Source organism: Saccopteryx bilineata, chromosome 4, assembly GCF_036850765.1.
Source record: "Saccopteryx bilineata isolate mSacBil1 chromosome 4, mSacBil1_pri_phased_curated, whole genome shotgun sequence".
Classification (NCBI taxonomy): Eukaryota; Metazoa; Chordata; class Mammalia; order Chiroptera; family Emballonuridae; genus Saccopteryx; species Saccopteryx bilineata.
In genome coordinates, this window is record NC_089493.1 from 71,612,313 (window position 1) to 71,634,647 (window position 22,335).

The 22,335-nt window shown below is 42.2% G+C and overlaps 1 protein-coding gene across 1 annotated transcript in view; it reads left to right on the forward strand.

The window, feature by feature from the left end:
• SHC4 (SHC adaptor protein 4) overlaps positions 1-22,335 on the forward strand; it is a 139,240-nt gene that overhangs the window by 25,064 nt on the left and 91,841 nt on the right. The window lies entirely within an intron of this gene.

Consider the following 22,335-nt stretch of genomic DNA (forward strand, 5'->3'; position numbering starts at 1 on the left):
GGGCAGTTACTTCTGTATTCTCGGTCATGTTTAGGACACTTGAGGTTGTCAAGTATGAGACCTCCGAAGAAGGTGTTATTGTATAGTCTCTACTTTCGGGTAATAGGGATTATTACTTTTAAAATGTGACTTGTCAGGTAGCTCAGTTGATTGAAACATTTTTCCAGTGTGCCAGGGTTGCTGGTTCAATCCCTAGTCAGGGCACATACAAGAGTCAACCAATGAATGCATGGGTGGGTGGGTGGAACAACAGATTGATGTTGTTTTTTTTTTTTTGCTCTCCTTTCCTATCTCTCTATAATCAATAAATAAAAACATTTAAAAATGTTACTTTTGCTGTTATATAAGAAAATCAATTTAAGGACAACTGAACTGATTCTGGTCCCAAATCTTTTCACAAAACTCTCATTGGGAGGAAGAAAACCATGGAGGAGCCCTGACTCCTTGACTGCCATCTGCATACTTGGCTAAAAGGCCTCAGTATCACTCAGATTAGGTTTTTTACAAAGACTCAAATAATTGGAAGATTTACTTTTTGGCTCATGTAAAAGAAGTCTATAGGTAGGTTGGCCAGAGCTACACAGTAGTCCCACTGTCATCAATGATCCAGGCTCCTTCCATCTTTTTGTTTGGCCGTCCTTAACACATGGCTTCCATCCTTAGACTCACTCAAGATTGCAGCAGGACCGCCAGAGCATCCCCCATCACGTCCGTTTTCCAGGCAACAACAAGTAAGGGCAAGGACAGAAAAAGGTGCATCTGAAGGTTGATTCAGCCCTTCTAAGTAGCTTTCCTTGAACTCAGGCTGTTCTTTTACATCTCATTGGTCTGGCTTCAAGGGAAGCTGGGAAATGGCAGTTTTAAAGCTAGGTACATTGGTGCTTCTGTTAGTAAGGAGGAAAGGTAAAATAGGGAAAGGATATATAGTTGGGTAACACAGAGTCTCTGCCCTGACCTCATTAGAAGCTCACGGTTTAAGATGGACAAGACGAAGGCAGGTCACCACAAAGTGTTACACCCGGAGCTGTGCAGAGCTTTACAGCAGTCCGTTCCTGGACCACTTCAAAGTCTGTAAGCTTATATTGTTGAAAAAAATGATTTCTGGCGATGATTGAATTGTCCATATCATTTCCTCAGTGGGAGGATTCAAGGACTGTCTGGAGGATATGGAATTTAGGAAGGATGTTAAGACCTGACCTGTGGTGGCTCAGTGGATAAAGCGTCGATCTGGAATGCTGAGGTCGCCGGTTCAAAACCCTGAGCTTGCCTGGTCAGGGCACATATGGGAGTTGATGCTTCCTGCTCCTCCCTCCCCCTTCTCTCTCTCTCTCATTCTCTCTCCTCTCTAAAAATTAATAAAAGTAAAAAAAAATTAAAAAAAATTAAGGGCCCTGGCCGGTTGGCTCAGTGGTAGAGCGTCAGCCTGGCGTGCAGAAGTCCCGGGTTCAATTCCCGGCCAGGGCACACAGGAGAAGCGCCCATCTGCTTCTCCACCCCTCCCCATCTCCTTCCTCTCTGTCTCTCTCTTCCCCTCCCGCGGTGAGGCTCCATTGGAGCAAGGATGGCCCGGGCGCTGGGGATGGCTCCTTGGCCTCTACCCCGGTCGGGCGCTGGAGTGACTCTGGTCGCGAGAGAGCGACGCCCCGGAGGGGCAGAGCGTCGCCCCCTGGTGGGCGTGCCGGGTGGATCCCGGTTGGGCGCATGCAGGAGTCTGACTGTCCCCGTTTCCAGCTTCGGAGGAATACGGGGGGGGGGGGGGGGGGGGAGGGGGGGGTTAAGGAAGGATGTTAAAAGAAGTGATGCTATGCACAGAGACATTTTTTTTTTTATTTTTTATTTTTCTGAAGTTGGAAATGGGGAGGCAGTCAGACAGACTCCCTCATGCGCCCCACGGGGATCCACCCGGCATGCCCACCAGGGGGCGATGCTCTGCCCATCTGGGGCATCGCTCTGTTGCAACCAGAGCCATTCTAGTGCCTGAGGCAGAGGCCATGGAGCCATCCTCAGTGCCAGGGCCAACTTTGCTCCAATGGAGCCTTGGCTGTGGGAGGGGAAGAGAGAGACAGAGAGGAAGGAGAGTGGGAGGGGCGGAGAAGCAGATGGGCACTTCTCCTGTGTGCCCTGGCCAGGAATCGAACCCAGGATTCCTGCATGCCAGGCCAACGCTCTACCACTGAGCCAACCAGCCAGGGCCTAAGAAACATTCTTTAAGTGTGATGGGAATGGCTGGTCTAGAGACATCTGCTTGGTGTCACCTATTCTTGGTTTCCATTTGTGTACTCAATTAATTCCGCTGGTCAGGGGTACTCATGGTGATTGTTGGAAGTTCAGAGTATAGACAGCGGCTGGGAAAGAAAAGAAGCTTATTGATTTCCATGAAAATCTCAAACTTAACTAGACTCCCATTATTAGCTATTACCACCAATGGACCCCTTCCTACTTCTAGAATCTTTCTTCACATTGCTATCTTTTTGATTGCTTACATTGAACTATATATCCTTGTAGAAAGTCATTACTTAGTGTAATAACCAAGAGTACTAATAATCTGCCTCATGCAAATGGGCTTTGAAATGCCTAGGCAATCTTCCTCGTACTCTTTTCTTTCTGGTCAGCTAAATATGCTGAGATTTTGAAAAAAGAGTGCAAGCCACAAAATAAGCAATTTAAACCTGATTTCTATTCAAGTTGTTTTCTGAAGGTGTCACTTTAATCTACAGGCATCATTTGAGTTTGACTCACAAATCTGAATTTGAATTGGTGGAGAACTTGATGTCTGTAATAGAGGAAACAGGTCAGCAGTTTTCTATACTGTACTTGTTTAGAGCTTTGTAACGTTGCGTGAATTGTTGAAATCCCTTAAATGCTACAGAAATAAATGATTGGGGAAGATAGGCTTTTCCACTGCAAAGGTTTTGTGAGTCTAGGGTTTTGTTTTTAAATATTGACTAGCAGGTCACTTCTTTCTAGCTCTGATCATCATGCCTCTGCAATTTAATTCTGAAGCAACCCTGTGGTTTACTGAAGTCATAGGATTTTGCTGCTATTTACCGTAATGTTTCTACATATATAAACTGATTATTTGTAAGAATATTTAAGAATCCCCAAATAGTATCCAGACATATGAAAAGAGCAAATGTTTCTTTCAACATGGAAGGCTAGTTGATTTGGGCACTTGGGAGAAACTGACTCATGATCAAAATAATTGCTTCGAATCAGGTCTTACACATTTCACGGATAGTGTCCACTTTTGCCTCCCGAGGGACTGTGATCTCTCCGTTATTTCCCCCTCCTGTCATTGTCAACCTTTCTCTCCTATGAGCATAAGCAAGTCTGTTTCATCCTTAAAATAGCCTCTTCCCCTTGGTTTGTTTTTCCTCTTTTGTTAAAATAGAAATTTTCTCAGAAGAAAACAAAAACAAAAACAAAAGCAGTATGCTTGCTGGTTTACTTCCTAACCGCTATAGCACACTCAATCTCCTGCTCTCTGTCTTCTACTCTGTACTGGACTGTGATTGCTATCCTAACACCAACAGTTAAAGCCAGCAGTTTCCAGGTTCCAGTGGACATTCTAGCTCCTCAGCATATTGGTCCTCTCTGCTGCCCTCAATTCAGTCAACAACCTGTTCTTCCAGGAAGCTCTGTGTGCCCTGGACTTCCACCACATCATACTCTTCCGGTTCTCCTTGTACATTTCTGACTTCTGTTTTGTGTCTTTAGTGGGCTCTATTCTGCATGCCCTTTAAATGCTGAGTGATGTTAGATCAGCCACTTGATATTTTTAATCCGTGAAAAGTAGAGGGGTTGAAATGAATAATCTTCAAGCTCTGGTATCCTTTTAAGTCATATTATCAGGAGTCAGAATTCACTGACTTGATCTACAGAAAACTCTTGTGTTTCATGTAAAAAGAAGTGTAATGAGAGATGATTAACATTTGGGCTGAAATTCTGCAAAGGAAAATCATTGGCTGATTCTTTCAGAGAAGTCATAAAGGCTGAAAACCAGTATGACATTATTCAGCAGTTTATCACCATGTGGGAGACTGACTAATGTGAGTTGTGGTTTCAGCATAATAGAACAGCTGACCATTCATGGAAAATGTCAGTGCTGTGATTTGAAGGGAGGTGATGTGAATGAGGTTCTTTGGCCACCATGACCTCCAGATGTGACCACACAGTGGGCATAGTTACAGTCATAGAGAGCCGGGAAGATTGAAACCACCATCATACAGATGCTTCTCCTGGGACGTAATGTGTGACTAAACGTGGTAACTGATGACAAAAATGTTGCCCTTTTCCAATTGGTCTTTTTCAGTGACAATTAAATGGTATCCAGTTTTTAAGAGTAAGTTAATTATATATACTGCTACCCAAAATTTCAGATTATTCTCAGAAGGCAGGATTTAATTTGATAAGCCGAGGTAGAACAGAAATTTAAGGATATTTGAATTTCTAAAGTGGGGTGGGTAGAGACATGCTGGGTGGAGAAAAGGGAATAGAAGCGACAAGTTGATGGAGCTGCTGAAGTTTGTCTCCTTTGTGGCAGCACTTGCACGTGCCTGCATTTGTGGTGCATACTGTCTCTCCAGTATGTGTTTGAATCAACCATAAACTCTAGGTCCTAGCCCAACCCCAAACTCTAGGTATTCAAGGCTGAGTCAGAATTGTGTTATTTTGGGGTGAGGGGTATACTTTATTTAATATTTTTGAGGAGCTCAGAATTGAGAAATAAGTTCATAAAAACCCAAAGATGTAGGATTGCATTTTAGTTGTAATTTTAATTGTATTATGGGTTGGCCGGAGAAACCATACACACACCATAACTATTAGATTAGATTATGTTTCCAACTTAATTAGTCAAGGATATAAAATAAAATTGATAAGTCATCTGCTAAGCCATCTTGCAAAGGTGTTGCCTTGACTACAGAAGTAACCAAATTAGGGCCATAGTCAACAATAGGGTGGATATGTTGGACCACTGAGACAGTAGGCAGGGCCCTATGCCATGTTCTTGAGCAAACACCCAGGGCATTCTTGTTAGCCTTTGTGGGGGTGCACAGGGCTGCTTCCCCTTGGCCCCCCTGGATGGGAGCCTTGGAATACCAGGTGGGTACCCAATGGCAGGCCTGGGAATAGCTTAGCTTTATCTGCGCAGCAATGGGGCTGGCATTTTGCCTTACCTTTCAGAGCAAAGGACGTTCAACAACACTCTCTTGGGAAGCAGATTAACTTCTATGAGTCACCGCTTTTCCATCTCATTTATGATTCATGACCGGGGCTATATTTTTAGCCTGTATTTATTTGGGTCTGAGAAGTGGGCTGGGTGGAAGTGTTGTTTGGAAACTTATGGTAAAATGAAGAGAAATTGGCATCATCTCTAAGCTTAGGAGGACTGAAATGTGGTTATAGTTATCTGACATTCTGTAAATATTTTTGAGAGCCTACTGTGTGCCACATACTGTACCATACTCTAAGGATACAAAGTAAATGGGATCCAACTTCTGACTTTCCAAGAGGCCATTGAACTGTGCAGGTAGACATTAACTAGTTGACTAATGTACTGGAGCCCCTAACTATAACCCCGGCCATGCCTCTGGACTCCGGTCATATTTCTGGAGCATCCCTTATTCTTGCCCTTACCTCTTGCACATGTTGTGGTCATTGCCTGTAAACACCCTCCCCCAATCTCTTCTTAGTTGCCCTCTTGACTCCCAGCAGCATTCCTTCTTCTAAAAAACCTTCACTGCTTCCCAGAGGCTGGGTTGGAGAGCCTCCTGTACACTCTCATAGAACCTTGCATCCCAACGTTGATCATACTGCTATCAAGAGTGCTATTGATTGAGGCTTATCTATCAACTCCTCAAACTAGGAGACAGGTGAAACTGAAGAGGATCGGGAAGAACACTGTCATCCCAGAAAAGTCATTGCCATCTGCTGAGCCCTTTCCACATGCCAGTCACTGTGCTCAGCACCATACACGTGTTACCTTATTTGAGCCTCATAATAACCCTATGAAGCAGATAAGTTATTGTCCCTATTTTGTAGGTGAAGAAACTGAGGTCTTGAGGTGCAAAGTTGTTCACCTAAGGTCTCACAGCTAGTGCATGCAGAGCTGAGGTTCAAACCCATGCCCGCCTCTCAGAACCCATGCTCCTAGACTGTGGCATGGTCCTTCTTCCCTTTCATGGGTACTGTATCAGTCAGGATAAACTAGGTCCTCCTATGTTCATAAGAAAACCCAACATCTTGGTGGCTTAGACAAAAATGTTTTATTTCCTGCTTATGCCATGTGTCCACAGCAAATTGGCTCGGAGACTCTAATCTGTGTCATTCTCCCTCAGGACTGGGTCCAAGGAGGCTCTGTCTCTGTGCTTCCTAGTTGCAAGAGAAAGGAAATGTGAAAAATCACTCCTAGTGTGATGGTCCCAGTGGATTTCACACTCAACCTCAAAGGGGCAGTAGAAATGTAGTCCTACTAAGTGCTGGGAAGACAAAACATTGGAAGTATTTGTGGAACAGAAGTAATAATGCCCATGTTGTATTACATTAAAGAAGAGTTGGGAAAGTGTATACATGAAAACAAAAGAGAACAATAAAGTGCATGAAAGAATGAGGGCCTTCCAGGGAATAAGATAAGCTTGCCTTTTTCACCCTAGGTCTCCAGTTAAAATGACTGTTGGGATCAATTACTCAGTTATTTTTTTCTTTGAGCAGCTTTGTTAAGCATTCTGCTCCTCTGAATGCATTAGTGCTTTGACGCAACCTGGTATTTCACTGGGTCTATCAGGAGAGAGTAGTCAATTGCTATTACAAAAGCTGCTTAATCTGAGTAGGGCCAGTCTTCCAATTCTCACTTTCATCATGGGAAGCCAGTCCCCACCGAGTTAGTGACTTTCTCTAAGAACAACAGAAAACAGCAATCCTGGTCTCCTAGGATTATGCTTACACAGGGATAAAAGTCTCTTAAAAGTTTCTTTTTTTTTTATTTATTCTGTTCTTATTGTGATGGTAACAGGGGGTAGGGTGGGGGTTGGGGAGGGAGCAAGGAAGGAGAGAGGGGGGGTGGGGGGAGGGGAGGGGCGGGGCACAAAGAAAACCAGATAGAAGGTGAGGGAAGACAATTTGACTTTGGGTGAGGGGTATGCAACATAATCAAATGTCAAAATAATCTGGAGATGTTTTCTCGGAACATATGTACCCTGATTTATCAATGTCACTGCATTTAAATAAATAAAAATAAGATTAAAAAAACTATAATTGAAAATTAAAAAAAAAAGTTTCTTAGTAAGCTGGGACACAGTGTCAACACTTACCACTCACCACGAAGGACTTAGCTTAAAGCTATTGGCTGTGGCTTTTGAAATTGAGCATTGAAATTAAATGTAAGATACAAGGCCCCCAAGGAGTTTCTGCAAAAAGCACACTTGGTCAAGGAGAATTCATCTTTGTACCATTTAATTCCTGTTTTTTGAGAGCACAAAAGGTAATGAACATAATGTCGAGGTGATTGCAGTACTTACTGTCTTAGGTGGTTGATGCAGTCAGTAATCATTCTTAAGTCACTTGCAGTTATTATAGAATATAGAGTATCTACCACCTGTAGAAGATGCCATGCTTTACCACTCTTCTTTTTCTTTTCTTTTCATTTCTTTTATTTATTTATTTTGTATTTTTCTGAAGTTAGAAGCCGGGAGTGAGTCAGAAAGACTCCCGCATGTGCCCCACTGGGATCCACCTGGCATGCCCACCAGGGGACAATGCTCTGCCCATCTGGGGCGTTGCTCTGTTGCGGCTGGAGCCATTCTAGCGCCTGAGGCAGAGGCCATGGAGCCGTCCTCAGTACCCCGGCCAACTTTGCTCCAGTGGAGCCTTGGCTGTGGGAGGGGAAGAGAGAGACAGAGTGGAAGGAGAGGGGGAGGGGTGGAGAAGCAGATGGGCACTTCTCCTGTGTGCCCTGACTAGGAATAGAACCCAGGACTTCCACATGCCAGTCCAACGCTCTACCGCTGAGCCAACTGGCCAGGACCTCTTTTTCTTATCTTTATAGAAGAAAAATATTCTTATATATGGAGAGATAGAGAGAGCAAGCAAATGAGAGTGAGAGAGAGAAACTGTTTGGATGGGTAGATGGGTGGAAGAGAAATACAAAACAGTAGTATTTAGTTTCCTGAATTCATTTTCATTTTAAATATCTTCACCAACCCTACCCATCATCATGCATGGGGCGCTGCAGGGGGCAAGCATCGTAGGGAAATTTCTCCTTCCTGACCCAGGTCCTGTGGGGGGATTCTGTCAGCAGATGTCTCACAGATAGGACGAAGCACACTTGAGTCTGTTAAGCCAGTGTTTTACATCACTTTGTACTACCTTGTATTTCTCATAGAGGCAGGACGGGGCATCTCCCCTAGGTGGAAAACTTCTCCAGGTCAATGTGATGACATGGAATAGCACAGCTGTAAGCATCAAAACATCTGGGTTCTTCTCCATTAACCAGGCCTATGGCCCTTGAATAGGCCACTGCATGTCTGAGAGTCAGTTTTCCCATCTGTAAGAGGAGCATCACACTCCTGTTCAGGTTTTGTTACAGTTTCACTGTTGTAACACTCATTAGACAGAGTGGCATTCTCTGTTTGTACAAAACCACATGATCACAGAGGGTTCCTTTTCTGACTGTGCCCAGCAATAGAAAGAGCCACGTGTCTCCCAACACAAGGGGTAAAGTCATTTCTAGGAGAGATCATTGCCTTCCAAATGCTTTTAGGGTGCTTTCCGCCACAGGAATGACCTCCCTCTGAGTGACTATGTCTGTGGTTAGGTCTGTAGGCAGAGATGAAACCTCTCTCAGTTCAAAAAATTCCCCATGTATAAGGGATTTTCAATGGGAGTAGGACTGTTGGTATGAGACACAACCACATGGCCGCCTCATGTGACGCAGATGGTTGTCATATTTTCCATGCCCACATACAACCAGTGCCTTTTTTTTTTCAGCTGAATTAGAAGGGTTTTTTTGATACTTGTATACAACCTGTATTTTAGTATATTAGTGTCACCAAAGTGTCAAACAGACCAAGATCTTTGTTGTATATCTAGATTTCTGGTACTCAACACACTTTTTTTAGAGGGTCCTGGGTTGTCCACTGTCAAAGAGAAACTTTTCTTCTGAGTCAACTTAAAACTTCCCTTAATGGGGAATAACTGGTGATGGAAGGAGACTTGACTTGGAATGGTGAACACACAATATAAACACAGATGATGTGCTATAGAATTGTACATCTGAAACCTATATAATTATATTAACCATTATCACCCCATAAATTTAGTTAAGAAATAAAATTTGTGCTAGCCCAAAACAAAACGAAACAAAACAAAAAGCAACCCCCCCCTAAAAATAAAACTTCCCTTATTTAATTCTAAAGTTGCCCAGGAGATCCTAGTTAGATGTTATCTGTTCCGCTTGCCTTAAAGGAACTGGGGATGGACTTTTAAAAAATGGGTGCTGTCTCCCTTTGCTGTGGAGAAGGTGTCTACCTAGCAGGGAAAGTGTACCAAGGGAGGGTTTGGGCCAGAGCGACAGGCTTTGCTCCCTTCACAGCCCTGCTTTGGCTTGGTCAGGAACCCTGAAGAGGGACACCTTGCTTTTGGAAGAACAAGTAGAACACTCAACTTACTTTGAGAAAATTTCATCTTTGTGAGCATTAAGGACTCAGAGGGTTGCAATTGCCTGGTTGCCAAGACCTAAAATATGAATGAACAAACAGATCGAGATTTTCAGGTTTTTGAACGTGGAGCAGAAGAAGGAGATTTCAAGAGAGTAGATGTTTGGATTAAAAAAAAAAAACCAAAATGTGTTCAATTCAATCAACCAAGTTTTATTTTAAGAAGCTCCTATGTGCCACACAGTGTTCTAGGTGTTGGGGATGGAACAGTCCAGCTCTCTGCTACTGACCTTCTAGTGGAGGTCATACATATCCACAGTACTGTCAGCCGTGAGTGCTCTGAAGGGAAACATCAGTGGCAGAGAATAGTAGAGAAAGAGGTGTCAGCAGCCCAGGGATCTTGGATGGGAAGTTTCAAAGGTGCTATAAAGTCACTCTAAGAAAGTGTTTGGCAAGACTGCCCGTGCCTCTTCCACTGAGGCCTGTATTTCTGTTTGTCTCACTGAAGTCCCTGTAAACTTGCTCTCATATAGCTCCCATCCCAGAGGTGGGGTTCCTCATCCCCACTGTCAGCCCACCCATGTTTTCATTACATTTGCTGCACCAAAAGGGGAAGGATTTTCCATTCCCTTCCCACACAATGCACATTCCGACTCAAACCTGCCACAAAGACGGCTTTGACCAACTCAACCTCAGGGTAGTATTAACTGGCAATATATCTCTTTAAGAAGGAACACATTACAGATGGTCCAGTTAGGATGCAGGTTATTCTGAGACTTCCTGAACATCATTTCTAGGCTACTTTATTCAAATAAATCATTTATTGCCCTGTAAGAGGTGCCAGGGATAATGATGACTAAGACTCACTCTCTGCCCTTGAGGGGCCCACAGCCCAGCAGTAGGCGTAGTCATTTAAACAGATAAATTGCAGCACCACCGGGTGAGTGCAACCTTGGGGTATGACCAAGATGCTCTGGGAGCCCAAAGGAAGAGCAATGAACTCTGTCTCCAGGGTGCTGAATATTTCAAACAACGGTAGTGGTTTCTGATGCCTCATTCATTTATTCGTCATTTATCCATTCACACGTATTTCCTGACTAGTTTGTATCAGGGCCACATACTGCCTGCAGATACTGTTTGTGTGCCCTGTTGTAGTCATAGTTCTTTGGTAATAGTTCTACTGAGATATAATTCACATGCTGTAAAATTTACCAATAAAAGTGCACAATTTAATGGCTTTTAGTATATTCACAGAGTTGTGCAGTCATCACCGTATTAGAACACTTTCATCAACCCTCAAAATAATCCCGAACTCTTTAGCAGTCATATCCCATATCCTCAACCTTCCAGCTCTCCTTTCTAGTTCTGTAGATTTGTTGATTCTGGACATTTCATATAAATGGAAATCTTACAGTATGTGGTGTTTTATGATTGACTTCTTTCCCTTAGAAGAGTATTTTCAGGGTTCATCCATGTGATAGCAACATATCAGTACTTCATTTCCCTTTATTACCAAATACTATTTCAGGGCATGATATACCACTTTTGATTGATCCACTTATCAGTTGATGGATATTTGGGTTGTTTCTATTTATTGAGTGTTATAAATAATGCTTCTATGAACATTTTTGTGCAAGATTTTGGGTGGGCTTATGTTTTCAGTTTTCATGGATGTATATCTAGAGGTAGAACTGCTGGCTCATATGATAATTCCAAGTTGTGCTTTTTGAGGAGCTGCCAATTTTACATTCCTATCAGCAATATATGATGGTTCTAGTTTCTCTACATCTTTGCCAACACTTGCTATTTCTAGCTAGTTTGTTCCTTTGTTGTTGTTGTTTTAATTATAGGCACCCCAGCGGGTGTGACTTGATATCTTACTGTGATTTTGATGTGCAGTTCCCTCGTGATGAACAATATCGAGCAGTTTTTCATGAGCTTACTGGCCATCTGTCTACCTTCTTTGCAGAAATGTCTATTCAGATCATTTGTCCAATTAAAAATTAGGTTACTTCTCTTTATTATTGAGTTGTAAGAGTTCTTAATATATTCTAGATGAAAATCCCTGATCATATATGTTATTTGCAGATATTTTGCCTCAAGAAAGGAGACTGAAATAGAATAGTCAGAAAATATGAGAAACCAGAAAATACTCTCAAGAAAACCAAGAAAAGAGAGAGGCTCAGAGTAAAAAGAAGGTGGCTAGAGGCTGGCAATAGCCCTGGCCTAGCCAGGTGATTTCAAGAATAGAAATGGTTCACTAGAGTGAACTGTGGGGAGGTGATTGGTTTGCTCAGGTAGTTTCAGTAGAGTTTTGAGGCCAGAAATGACTGTAGTAAGTTGAAACCAATGGGGGGGAATAAGAAAGTAGAGACAATGTCTCAAGATTGTGAAGAGAATATTCTCACCCCCCTCTCTCTTTTTTTTTAAATTGGGAAGACTAGAAATTCTTTAAAGGAGGCAAAAAAAAAATTATAGTGTCTTTGGGCCACATTGGCAGCCTCCATCATTGGCGAGCATTTATTGCATGAAGGTCAGACCCTTGTCATATCATAGTTGATTGTATGTTGTTCTCAGTGTTCTGATTGTTTCACAGTGCCATTCTTTCTTGTCTCATCAAGTGCAGGGATTATGCCTAAACCTTCTCTTAAACAATATTCTTCCATACTCTAGTGCAGGGCAGCCACGTTCTAAGGAAGGGAATACACGGAGTCCTTGGGTTATAACAGTCTCAACATATGATGTTTCGAGTTGATGAAACTCACTCCCATAAAAACATTAAAAAATTGAAGATGATTTCAGTGTAATGGTGGTATGAGAGATACTCCAGATCTCTCCCCTTGAAATTTCAACAAATTGAATAACTATAATACAGTGAAGAAATCCCAGCTGAGCTCACAGGTGCACCTGAAAGATCCATGCACCAAGTTGATTAATGATGGGATGGGGTGGAGAGAGAGCCAGTAGATAAAACACATTTGTGGTGGGCTTTGGAGAGGAGAGGAAACAAACCTGGAGTGACTGTTTTTTTTCTCTGCTGGACTATGGGGAGGAAGGAAGCTCAGGCTCTCTGGATTTTGTCTGAGGAGTATGGAGAGGAAGACTCAGAGTAACTGGATCTCCTTCTGCCTGGAGGAATTCATAGGTAGAGGAGCAGAGGGGGAGATAAACCAAAGTGGCCAGAGTGCTGGGTCATGGCCAGTGTTCTCATGGTCTGCTTACAGCCCATACTTGGCAAAAGTAGGGAAAGCTAAAGTGTGGCACCCAGCCTCCCAGATCCTGCCTCCCTCACCTCCCAGTACAGAGAGTGGCAGAGACAAACCCCACAGCTAACTTTCCAGAGCCACTCTCTCTCCTGAAGAACAGAGGTACTCCAGGTCTAGCCCCCCAGTTCAGTTGAGGTGTGGGAAGGAGCACCCAGAAGCCTGAGATCACCATTGCCAGAGCTGTAAAGCTGGAAAGTTGAAGCCATAAAGCTGAAGCTGTAAGGCCAATGCTATAAAGCCCTCACAATATGCCCCACCCACCAATGTGACTATGGCCCCACCTACTTCATTGCAACAACAACATCTGAGCAGAGGACACCACAGGAACTTCACAGAGCTAAAAGTTGTAATACAGTGACACCTACTGAAAGAAACCTCTCAAAACTGAAATTTATTTTTTCTTTTTTTCTTTTTATTCTTTCTTATCTCTTTTTCTCTTTTGAATTTCATCTTCTTAATTTTTTTTTCTTATTTTTTTGTGGTGTTTTGTTTTTGATTTTTTGGTTTGCTCTTGATCTTTTTTCAGTGGTTTTTCTTGTCATAATTTTTTAAATATTTATATTTTTCGTTGTATTTTATTTTATTTTATTTTTTTTAGCTGTTTTTTTTGTTAGGGTTTTTAACAATACCACTCTCAAATGCCATCAAGGAAGAAGAAATTGAATACCATGGATACACAAGACAGAGACATAGTTCAGAAAGAAAATAAAAAATCTTCAGAAAGAAAATCTCAATCACATGGAAACGATGGAGTTAAATGATAGAGAATTCAAAATTAGTTCTGAAAATATCCAACAAGATGTGAGAAGACACCAAAAGGTAACTTAATGGGCTCAGAAAACAAAGTGATGAACAAAAAGAACACCTCACCAAGGAGATTGAAAATTTAAAAACAGGGATGAAGAATTAAATACATGAATTGCAAATGGAGGTAGCAAGTTTAGCTAATAGAACAAGCCTGATAGAGAAAAGAATCAGTGATATTGAAGACAGGCAACTAGAGATGCTACAGAGAGAAGAGGAGAGAGACTCATGAATAAAAAAAAAAACAACTGAGAGGACTCTACAAGAATTGTCTGACTCCATCGGAAAGAGCAATTTAAGAATAATGGGTATATCAGAAGAAGAAGATAGGGAGAAAGGAATGAAGAGCCTATTTAAATAAGTAGTTGAAGAGAATTTCCCAAGCCTATGGAAAGAGTAAGAGCCTTGAATCCAAGAAGCAAACAGAACGCTGAATTACTGTAACCCAAATAGACCTACTCCAAGGCACATCATAATAAAATAGTCAAAAAATCAATGACAAAGAAAGAATCCTGAAGGCAGCTAGGGAAAAGAAAAATATAACATTTAAAGGAAAGACCATTAGGTTATCATCAGACTTCTCAGCAGAAACTCTACAAGCCAGAAGAGAGTGGACACAAACATTCAAAATACTGAAAGAGAGGAATTACCAGCCAAGAATACTAGATCCATTAAAGTTATCCTTCAAATATGAAGGCAAAATAAAGATTTTACAGACATACAAAAACTGAGGGTATTTATCATCAGGAAACTACCACTACAGGAAATACTCAAGGGGGTTATTTGACCAGATACAAAGAACAAAACAAATAAAACTACAAGTAAAATCTCCAACAAGGTCACAATAGAAATAAGGATAACCTGTGACAACAATTACATAAAAGGGGAGAGGATAAAGATCTGCAGTAGCAAAGGAGGATGGAATGCAGAAGCACTCAGAAGACAAAAGACTCTTGTATATATGAACATTTTTTTCTTAACTTAATGGTTACCACTCATGAAAAAGCCACCACTGAAACACACAGCTTAAAAAAGAAGACATAGGGAAAAGAAGTATGGAATACCACCAAACAAACACAACTGACAGGAACAAAAAAGAATAACCAAACAAGACCCAGAGCTACCAGAAAAAAAACTCATAAAATGGCTATAGGAAATCCTCAAGTGTCAATAATTACCGTAAATGTAAATGAACTGAACTCACCAATAAAGAAGCACAAAGTAGCAAATTGGATCAAAAAGCAAAACCCAACTATTTGCTGCCTTGAAGAGACACATCTAAGCTGCAAGCACAAAGTAGATTCAAAGTGAAAGATTGGAAAAACGATTCTCCAAGTGAATAATATCCAAAGAAAAGCCTGTGTAGCCATACTCAGATCTGACAATGCTGACTTCAAGACAACAAAGTTAACCAGAAACAGAGATGGACATTTCACAATGATAAAGGGGACAGTGCATCTAGAAGACATAACACTTTTTAATACATATGCACAGAACCAGGCAGCACCAATATATATAAAACATCTACTAACTGATCTAAAAATAGAAGCAGACAAAAACACGATCACACTCGGAGATTTCAACACACCATTGATGGCTTTAGCTAGATCATTCAAAAACAGAAAATCAATAAAGAGATATCTATCTGCCTTAAATGACACTCTGGACCAAGTAGAATAATAGACACTTATAGGACATTTCATCCCAAAATGTCAGATTATACATTCTTCTCCAGTGTGCATGGAACATTCTCAAGGATAGGCCATATGTTGGGCCACAAAACTAACATGAACAAATTCAGGAAGATTGAAGTTATACAAAGCATATTTTCTGATCATAAGCCTTGACATTAGAATTCAACTGTAAAAAGGAAGTAAAGAATCCCACAAAAACGTGAAAATTAAACAACATACCTCTAAAAAATGACTGGGTCAAAGAAGAAATAAAAGCAGAGATCAAAAGATATATACAGACAAATGAAAATGACAACATGACATATCAACGTTTTGGGGATGCAACAAAAGCAGTAATAAGAGGGAAGTTTTTATTATTACAGGCTTATATCAAGAAACAACAGAGATTCTAAGTAAACAACCCAACATCATACCTTACAAAACTAGAAAAAGAAAAACAAAGGCAACCCAATCAGAAGAAAGGAAATAGTAAAAATTAGAGCAGAACTAAATAAAATAGAGAAGAAAAAACTATAGAAAAAAATTAATATAACAAAGAGCTGGTTCTTTGAAAAGACCAATAAAATAGACAAACCACTTGCTACACTCACTAAGGAAAAAAGAAAAAGGACTCATATAAACAAAATCCTCAATGAAAGAGGAGAAATTACCACACACACCATGGATATACAAAGGATCATAGTAGAATATTATGAAAGATTATATTTCACCCAATTCAACAACCTAGAGAAAATGGATAAATTCCTAGAACTATACAATCTTCCTAGACTGAGTCACGAAGAAGTAGAAAACTTAAATAGTGCTATAAGCTGGGAGGAAATAGAAACAACTAGCGAAATCTTCCCTAAAACAAAAGTCCAGAACCAGATGGCTACATTGGTTTATTCTACCAAACATTCAAAGAAGATTTTGCACCTATCCTTCTCAAAGTCTTCCAAAAAAAATAGAAGGAAAAGCAATACTCCCTTATACATTTTATGAAGCCAACATAAGCCTCATACCAAAACCTGGCAAGGACAACACAAAAAAGAAAACTACAGACCAATATGTTTAATGAATACAGATGCAAAAATTCTAAACAAAATACTAGCAAATAGAATACAACAACACATTAAAAAAATAATACATCACGATCAAGTGGAATTTATTCCAGGAGCACAAGGATGGTTCAAAATATGGAAATTGATCAACATAATACACTACATCAACAAAACAAAGAACAAAAATCATATGAGCCTATCAATAGGTGCAGAAAGGGCATTTGATAAAATACAACATCCCTTTATGTTAAAAACACTCAATAAAATTGGAATAGAAGGAAAGTACCTCAACATAATAAAGGCCATATATGACAAACCACCAGCTAATATTATACTAAATGGTGAAAAAATTAAGCATTTTTTCCTAAAATCAAGAACAAGACAAGACCATGGCTCGATTGGAGCGAGTTGGCCCCAGGTGCTGAGGATGGCTCCTTGGCCTCCACTTCAGGTGCTGAGAAGAGCTTGGTTGCTGACCAACAAAACAATGCCCTAGATGGGCAGAGAGCATCACCCCCCGCCCAGTGGACTTGCTGGGTGGATCCCAGTTGTGGCACATGCAAGAGTCTATCTCTCTGCCTTCTCTATTCTCACTGAATTAAAAACAAACAAACAAACAAATATATCATTCTGCCCTGGCTGGGTAGTTCAATTGGTTAGAGCATCATCCTGACACACTAAGGTTGGAAGAATCTATTATTCTGTAAAACAGTCCAGATGTGAAGTTCCCATAAGCTAGCTATCTTTCCTTTTCTTTGAAAACCCCAATAATTTCTTTTTTGGAATGCAAAGCCCAAAATACACATGACCATGAATAAATAGGTTGTTCACCTTTTCTCAGGAGCAAGTGGTTGAAGCTCACACAGTACAAAAGTATTCTTTCCGCCTGGGGGCATGAGGGAGAGTGAGCTGGGAGGTAGGGGAGCTGTCTGTCAGGTACTGAATGAGACTGTTGTCTGAGCGCTGCTGGGATCCACTGCTTTCTCAGCACCCCAGACATCTCTAATAAAGGTCTTCAGTGTCCTCGCCTTGTCACATGGCCAGAAATTAGGGAGTGTCTCCTTTCTTATGAGCCAACTCCTACAGTCCCCAGAAGAGCCTGAGTACAGTCCTGTTCTTACCAGGTGGCCCCCAGGCTCGTCACCTTCTTATCCACCTGGGTAGACCAAAGAAGAGTCTATGGGAGCCAGCTGGATGACCCTCTTCTCTTCTATTTTTTATTTTTAGTTTATTGTGTTGACATGGTTTCAAGTGTCCCACTCACCCCTTTTCTTTTTGATTTTCCTGTTTTAAAAGACTTGTACACAGAGCCCCAGAAATGGACTTCAGACTCTAGGATATACCCTGAAATAGTCTCACTGAACAAATGGAATTGAGGCAGCACTTTCCTTTAATAGGCCTTAATTTCCTCATCTATGAAGTGAAATTAACAACAGTGGCGAACCTCAGAGAAAGAAAAGTAATCTCTTTCACAGTTGTCCTATCCTTCTGGGGATGGATTGCTTAAGAACAGAGATCTGCATTTAATAAATGAATGAGAGGTATTGTCATCCTTAGTTTATACTTAAGTCAACAAACTAAAGTTCTCCCTCAGACTTTGACCTTCAACCACTAGCCATCTATGCAGCCATTAGGTACGTAAACAAAGAAGTGGATAGATTATTATTATTATTTTTTTGACAGAGACAGAGAGAGTCAGAGAGAGAGACAGATTGGGACAGACAGACAGGAAGGGAGAGAGATGAAAAGCATCAATTCTTCGTTGTGGCACCTTAGTTGTTCATTGATTGCTTTCTCATATGTACCTTGACTAGGGGACTATAGCAGAGTGAGTGACCCCTTGCTTAAGTCAGTAACATTGGGTTCAAGCCAGCAACCTTGGGCTTCAAGCCAGTGAACTTTGGGCTCAAGCCAGTGACCATGGGGTCATGTCCATGGTCCCACGCTCAAGCCAGTGACCCTGCACTCAAGCTGGTGAGCCTGGACTCAAGCTAGCAACTTTGGGGTTTCAAACCTGGGTCCTCCGCATCCCAGGATGACGCTTTATCTGCTGTGCCACTGTGTGGTCAGGCTATATTTTTCTGTGCTGCTTGCTCCCTGCTTCCTCACAGCAGTGGCCTCTGAGTGAAATAGACTGTGCGAGTCAATGGGGAGGCTGACTTCCTTCTGACATTTGGGGTAATTGTGGCAACAATCAGGGATTGATTCCCTTCCATCCTCACCCTGCTCAGGACAGCTTCCTCACCCATGCGCAGGGTGAAAGGGAAAATGTACTCATTATTGTAATCATCACAGCCTTTCAGAGAGGCCTGCAGGGGTGGTGAGAAAGGGCTGGAATTCAGTAGCGCTCGGACAACCTTCCCATTAGGCATCTCATGACTCACATTTCTTCTTCAGAAAGTTCAGTTTATCATAGTGAGGCAGGCAGAAGGTGTCACCTGTGCTGTTGCTGACAGTCAAGTATGCAAAATGAAACCAAGGTTTCAGGGAAGGGTGTGTTTGGGGGAAATCAGAAGCAATGCCCAGAGGGATCTAAGGCTTCTCCCCACAACACCTGTAGAATAGTGCACTGTTCTTCTACCATTCATTTCACTACAAAACCCTCTCTCTTTAGGTTGTTTGTTGCCAATCACTCAGATGGAGGAATAACAAACAGAGGAAATACAAAAACCTCCAAAAGTTATCCTCCTGGCCTATAATCCTTGGGTCTCATCCTGAGTCCTCAGTTCTCCTGTACTCCTCACTTATTCTAGGTCATAACTTCACCTCCCTCAGTCTCTTCTCCTTCCCTCTGCTCATTTTAAAGATGCTATTGGAGTTGAGCAATAAAAGCTGTATTCATTCTTTCATCAGTGTTTATGGGTCCCAGTCACTGTGCTAAGTGGTGGGAATACAGTGGTGATCATGGTCCTTACCCTTATGGTGCTTATAGCCAAGGGGAGGAAGATAGGTAACAAGCAAATTAACAAGGAAGGACAAGGGGGGGAGGCTGGAGGAATTGATTGAGAGAGGAGAAGGAAGAAAGGAAGGAAGGAAGGAAGGAAGGGAGGGAGGGAGGGAGGGAGGGAGGGAGGGAGGGAGGGAGGGAGGGAGGAAGGGAAGGGAAGGGAAGGGAAGCCCTGGCCTAGTGGCTCAGTGGATAAAGTGTTGTCCCTGGAGCACCAAGATCATGGGTCAAGGGAAGGGAAGGGAAGGGAAGGGATGGGAAGGGGAAAGGGGGAAGGGGAAGGGAAAGGGAAGGAAGAAAGAAAAGAAAAGAAAGAAAGGAAGGGAGGGAGGGAGGGAGGGAGGGAGGGAGGGAGGGAGGGAGGGAGAGAGAGAGAGAAAGAAAAAAAAGAAAGAAAGAAAGAAAGAAAGAAAGAAAGAAAGAAAGAAAGAAAGAAAGAAAGAAAAGGACTCATGGACACAGAAAACAGTGTGGCGATTGCTGGGGAAAGGTGGAGGAAGGTATAGGGGATAAATGGTGATGGACAGGGACTTGATGTGGAAGGCTGAACACACAATATGGTGTACGGAGATGTGTTGTAGAATTGAGCAGCTGAAACCAGTGTCACCCTAATAAATTCAATTTTAAAAACAGCCCTGGCTGGGTGGCTCAGTTGATAAAGCGTTGTCCCTGGAGCACCAAGGTCATGGGTTTGATCCCTACTCAGGACATGTACAAGAAGCAATCAATGAGTTCACAATTAAATGGAACAACTGAGTGGAGCAATGAGCTGATGCTTCTCTCTCTCTCCTCCCCTTCTTTCCTCTCTCTCTCTCTCTCTCTCTCTCTCAAATCAGTGGAAAAAATATTTAAAAATTAAAAAAATAAGGAAACCTAATGATCTAGTCAGTGGCATGAAGGTGACAAATGGGAGCTGTGATGAAAGGTGACGGGGTGGGGTTGAGGGAGAGCTTCCGAGGCAGTGATAATTTGAATGAAATCCTGAAGAGTGAGGAGGAGTCCGTCCTACAGAGCAACAGGGGAAGAGCTAGGCAGAGTTTACAGTGGGGCAGAGGAGCAGCAAGTGCACAGGCCCTGTGTTTGGAAAGAGTTGGGTGTATTTGAGGAACAGAAAGAAGGCCCATGTGACTGCAAAGTATAAGGAGGAGTGACCCAGACGGAGTTGAAGGGGAAAGCAGGGGCCGGAAAACACAGGGTCTAGCTGTACAGTATTGAGTTTGTCTTGATAATAAATGCTAGGGATTTTAAGCAGCGGAGGGGCATGTTCAGATATTCATTTTTAAAAAATCACTCCGGCAGAGTGTGAAAAATATAGGTGCTTGGTCACATTTTCAAAAAGTGTGCCCTGATAGGCTGAGCCACCTCATCTTAAATTGAAGATTTATGCTGAAGGAGAAAACGACACTCGCCTGTGCACTGACAGGAACTTGGAAATGTAGCCAAGACCTGTCTCCCAACCTGGGTGGGGAGTCCATTCTTTCTCGCAGGAGGGGTGCAGGAAAGAGGGAAGCAGAAGGTAAATTCTGGAATGGAAGCAAATTCTGAAAGCAGGAAAAGCTGGAGCAGCCAGTGAGGTTCGGAAAATCATCTTTTCAATCCACCCTGGGGCTTGGACCCTTGGAATCTCATTTCATGACAACTCTGAGATGGGCTGTCTACCATACCCCTAAATCTAGCTTCCCTTTCCTACTAAGTCTATGGCTCGTTGAACAGAAGTCTAGACATCACTTACTTCCCCGAGGTACTCAAGCCTTGGGAAGTTAAGTGTGATTGGGACAGAATATCACATTACAATTTTTGTGTGTGTGTGTGTGTGTCAATACTAGAGACCCTAAGAGGAGTGTGACAGACAGGAATCTGGCTGCAAATGGCCAGGTAATTGTCTTGGCCAGCACGCTCTCCCAGCCACGGGCTCTAGGCAACCCTTGGTGGACCAACCTGCTCTTAGGATGATAAAGCTACAGAATATGTTCAGAAATACTACACGAAGTATCTGTGGAGGTAACCCCTGGCTCCTGCCATCTCCCCACAGTGTTTTTCCCATTTCCAAGCAGAGGGAAGTCTGGACTGCTTCCAAAGGAAAACTAAACAAGAAGCATATAATTCTCAAGGAGCCAAAGATCACTTTCAATCAGATCGTGTGGCTTTCATAATATTTTTGAACTCATTCTCTGAGAAGCACTCTTCTTCATCAACTAAGGCTCTGCTCTGCTAAGAGAAGTTACGCCCACGACCTCACCTGACAAAGCCATATAGATGACTCCCAAGTCTGCATCTTCAGGCTTTATTTCTCTCCGCCATCCCAGAATTGAATTTTCAATTGCCAGCTTGTTATTTCCTGGATACACCATCAGTGTCTTTCAGTCAATGGGTCCCAATCCAACTCATCTTCCCCTGTCCTGGCTTTCCTGTTTCTGTTAATGGGATCACTGTTCCCTTTGCTACCCTGGCTGGAACCGTCTGAGTCATCTTTGACTCATCCTTCTCCCTTATTCTCTAGATCAAATCAACTACCGAATAATGTAGTTTCTATTTCTGTGATGCCACTTGAATCTGTCCCCACCTTCCTACTGCCACCATCCCTTTTTGGTATGGGCTGTCATTACTTCCCTCTTGGCAGGTGCATCTCACTCATTCCCTCACTATTAACCCCCCCATACTGCTGCTTACATAAGGCTCCTCAAACACAGAGACTGATCATATCACCTCACTCTCTTACCAGCAGGCTGACGTGGCTCCCACTGCTACTACATTAAATATAAACCACCTTTGAGCTTTATAAGCCACAATTCCTTTCCCAACACTTCATGTTCAAGTTAAACTTACCCATTCCTGGAGTAGGACATAACATTTTGTCTTTTCATGAACTCCCTTATATGATTTTGCAAAAAATAAGATCTTATATTACTAAATCGTATATTATCTGCATGT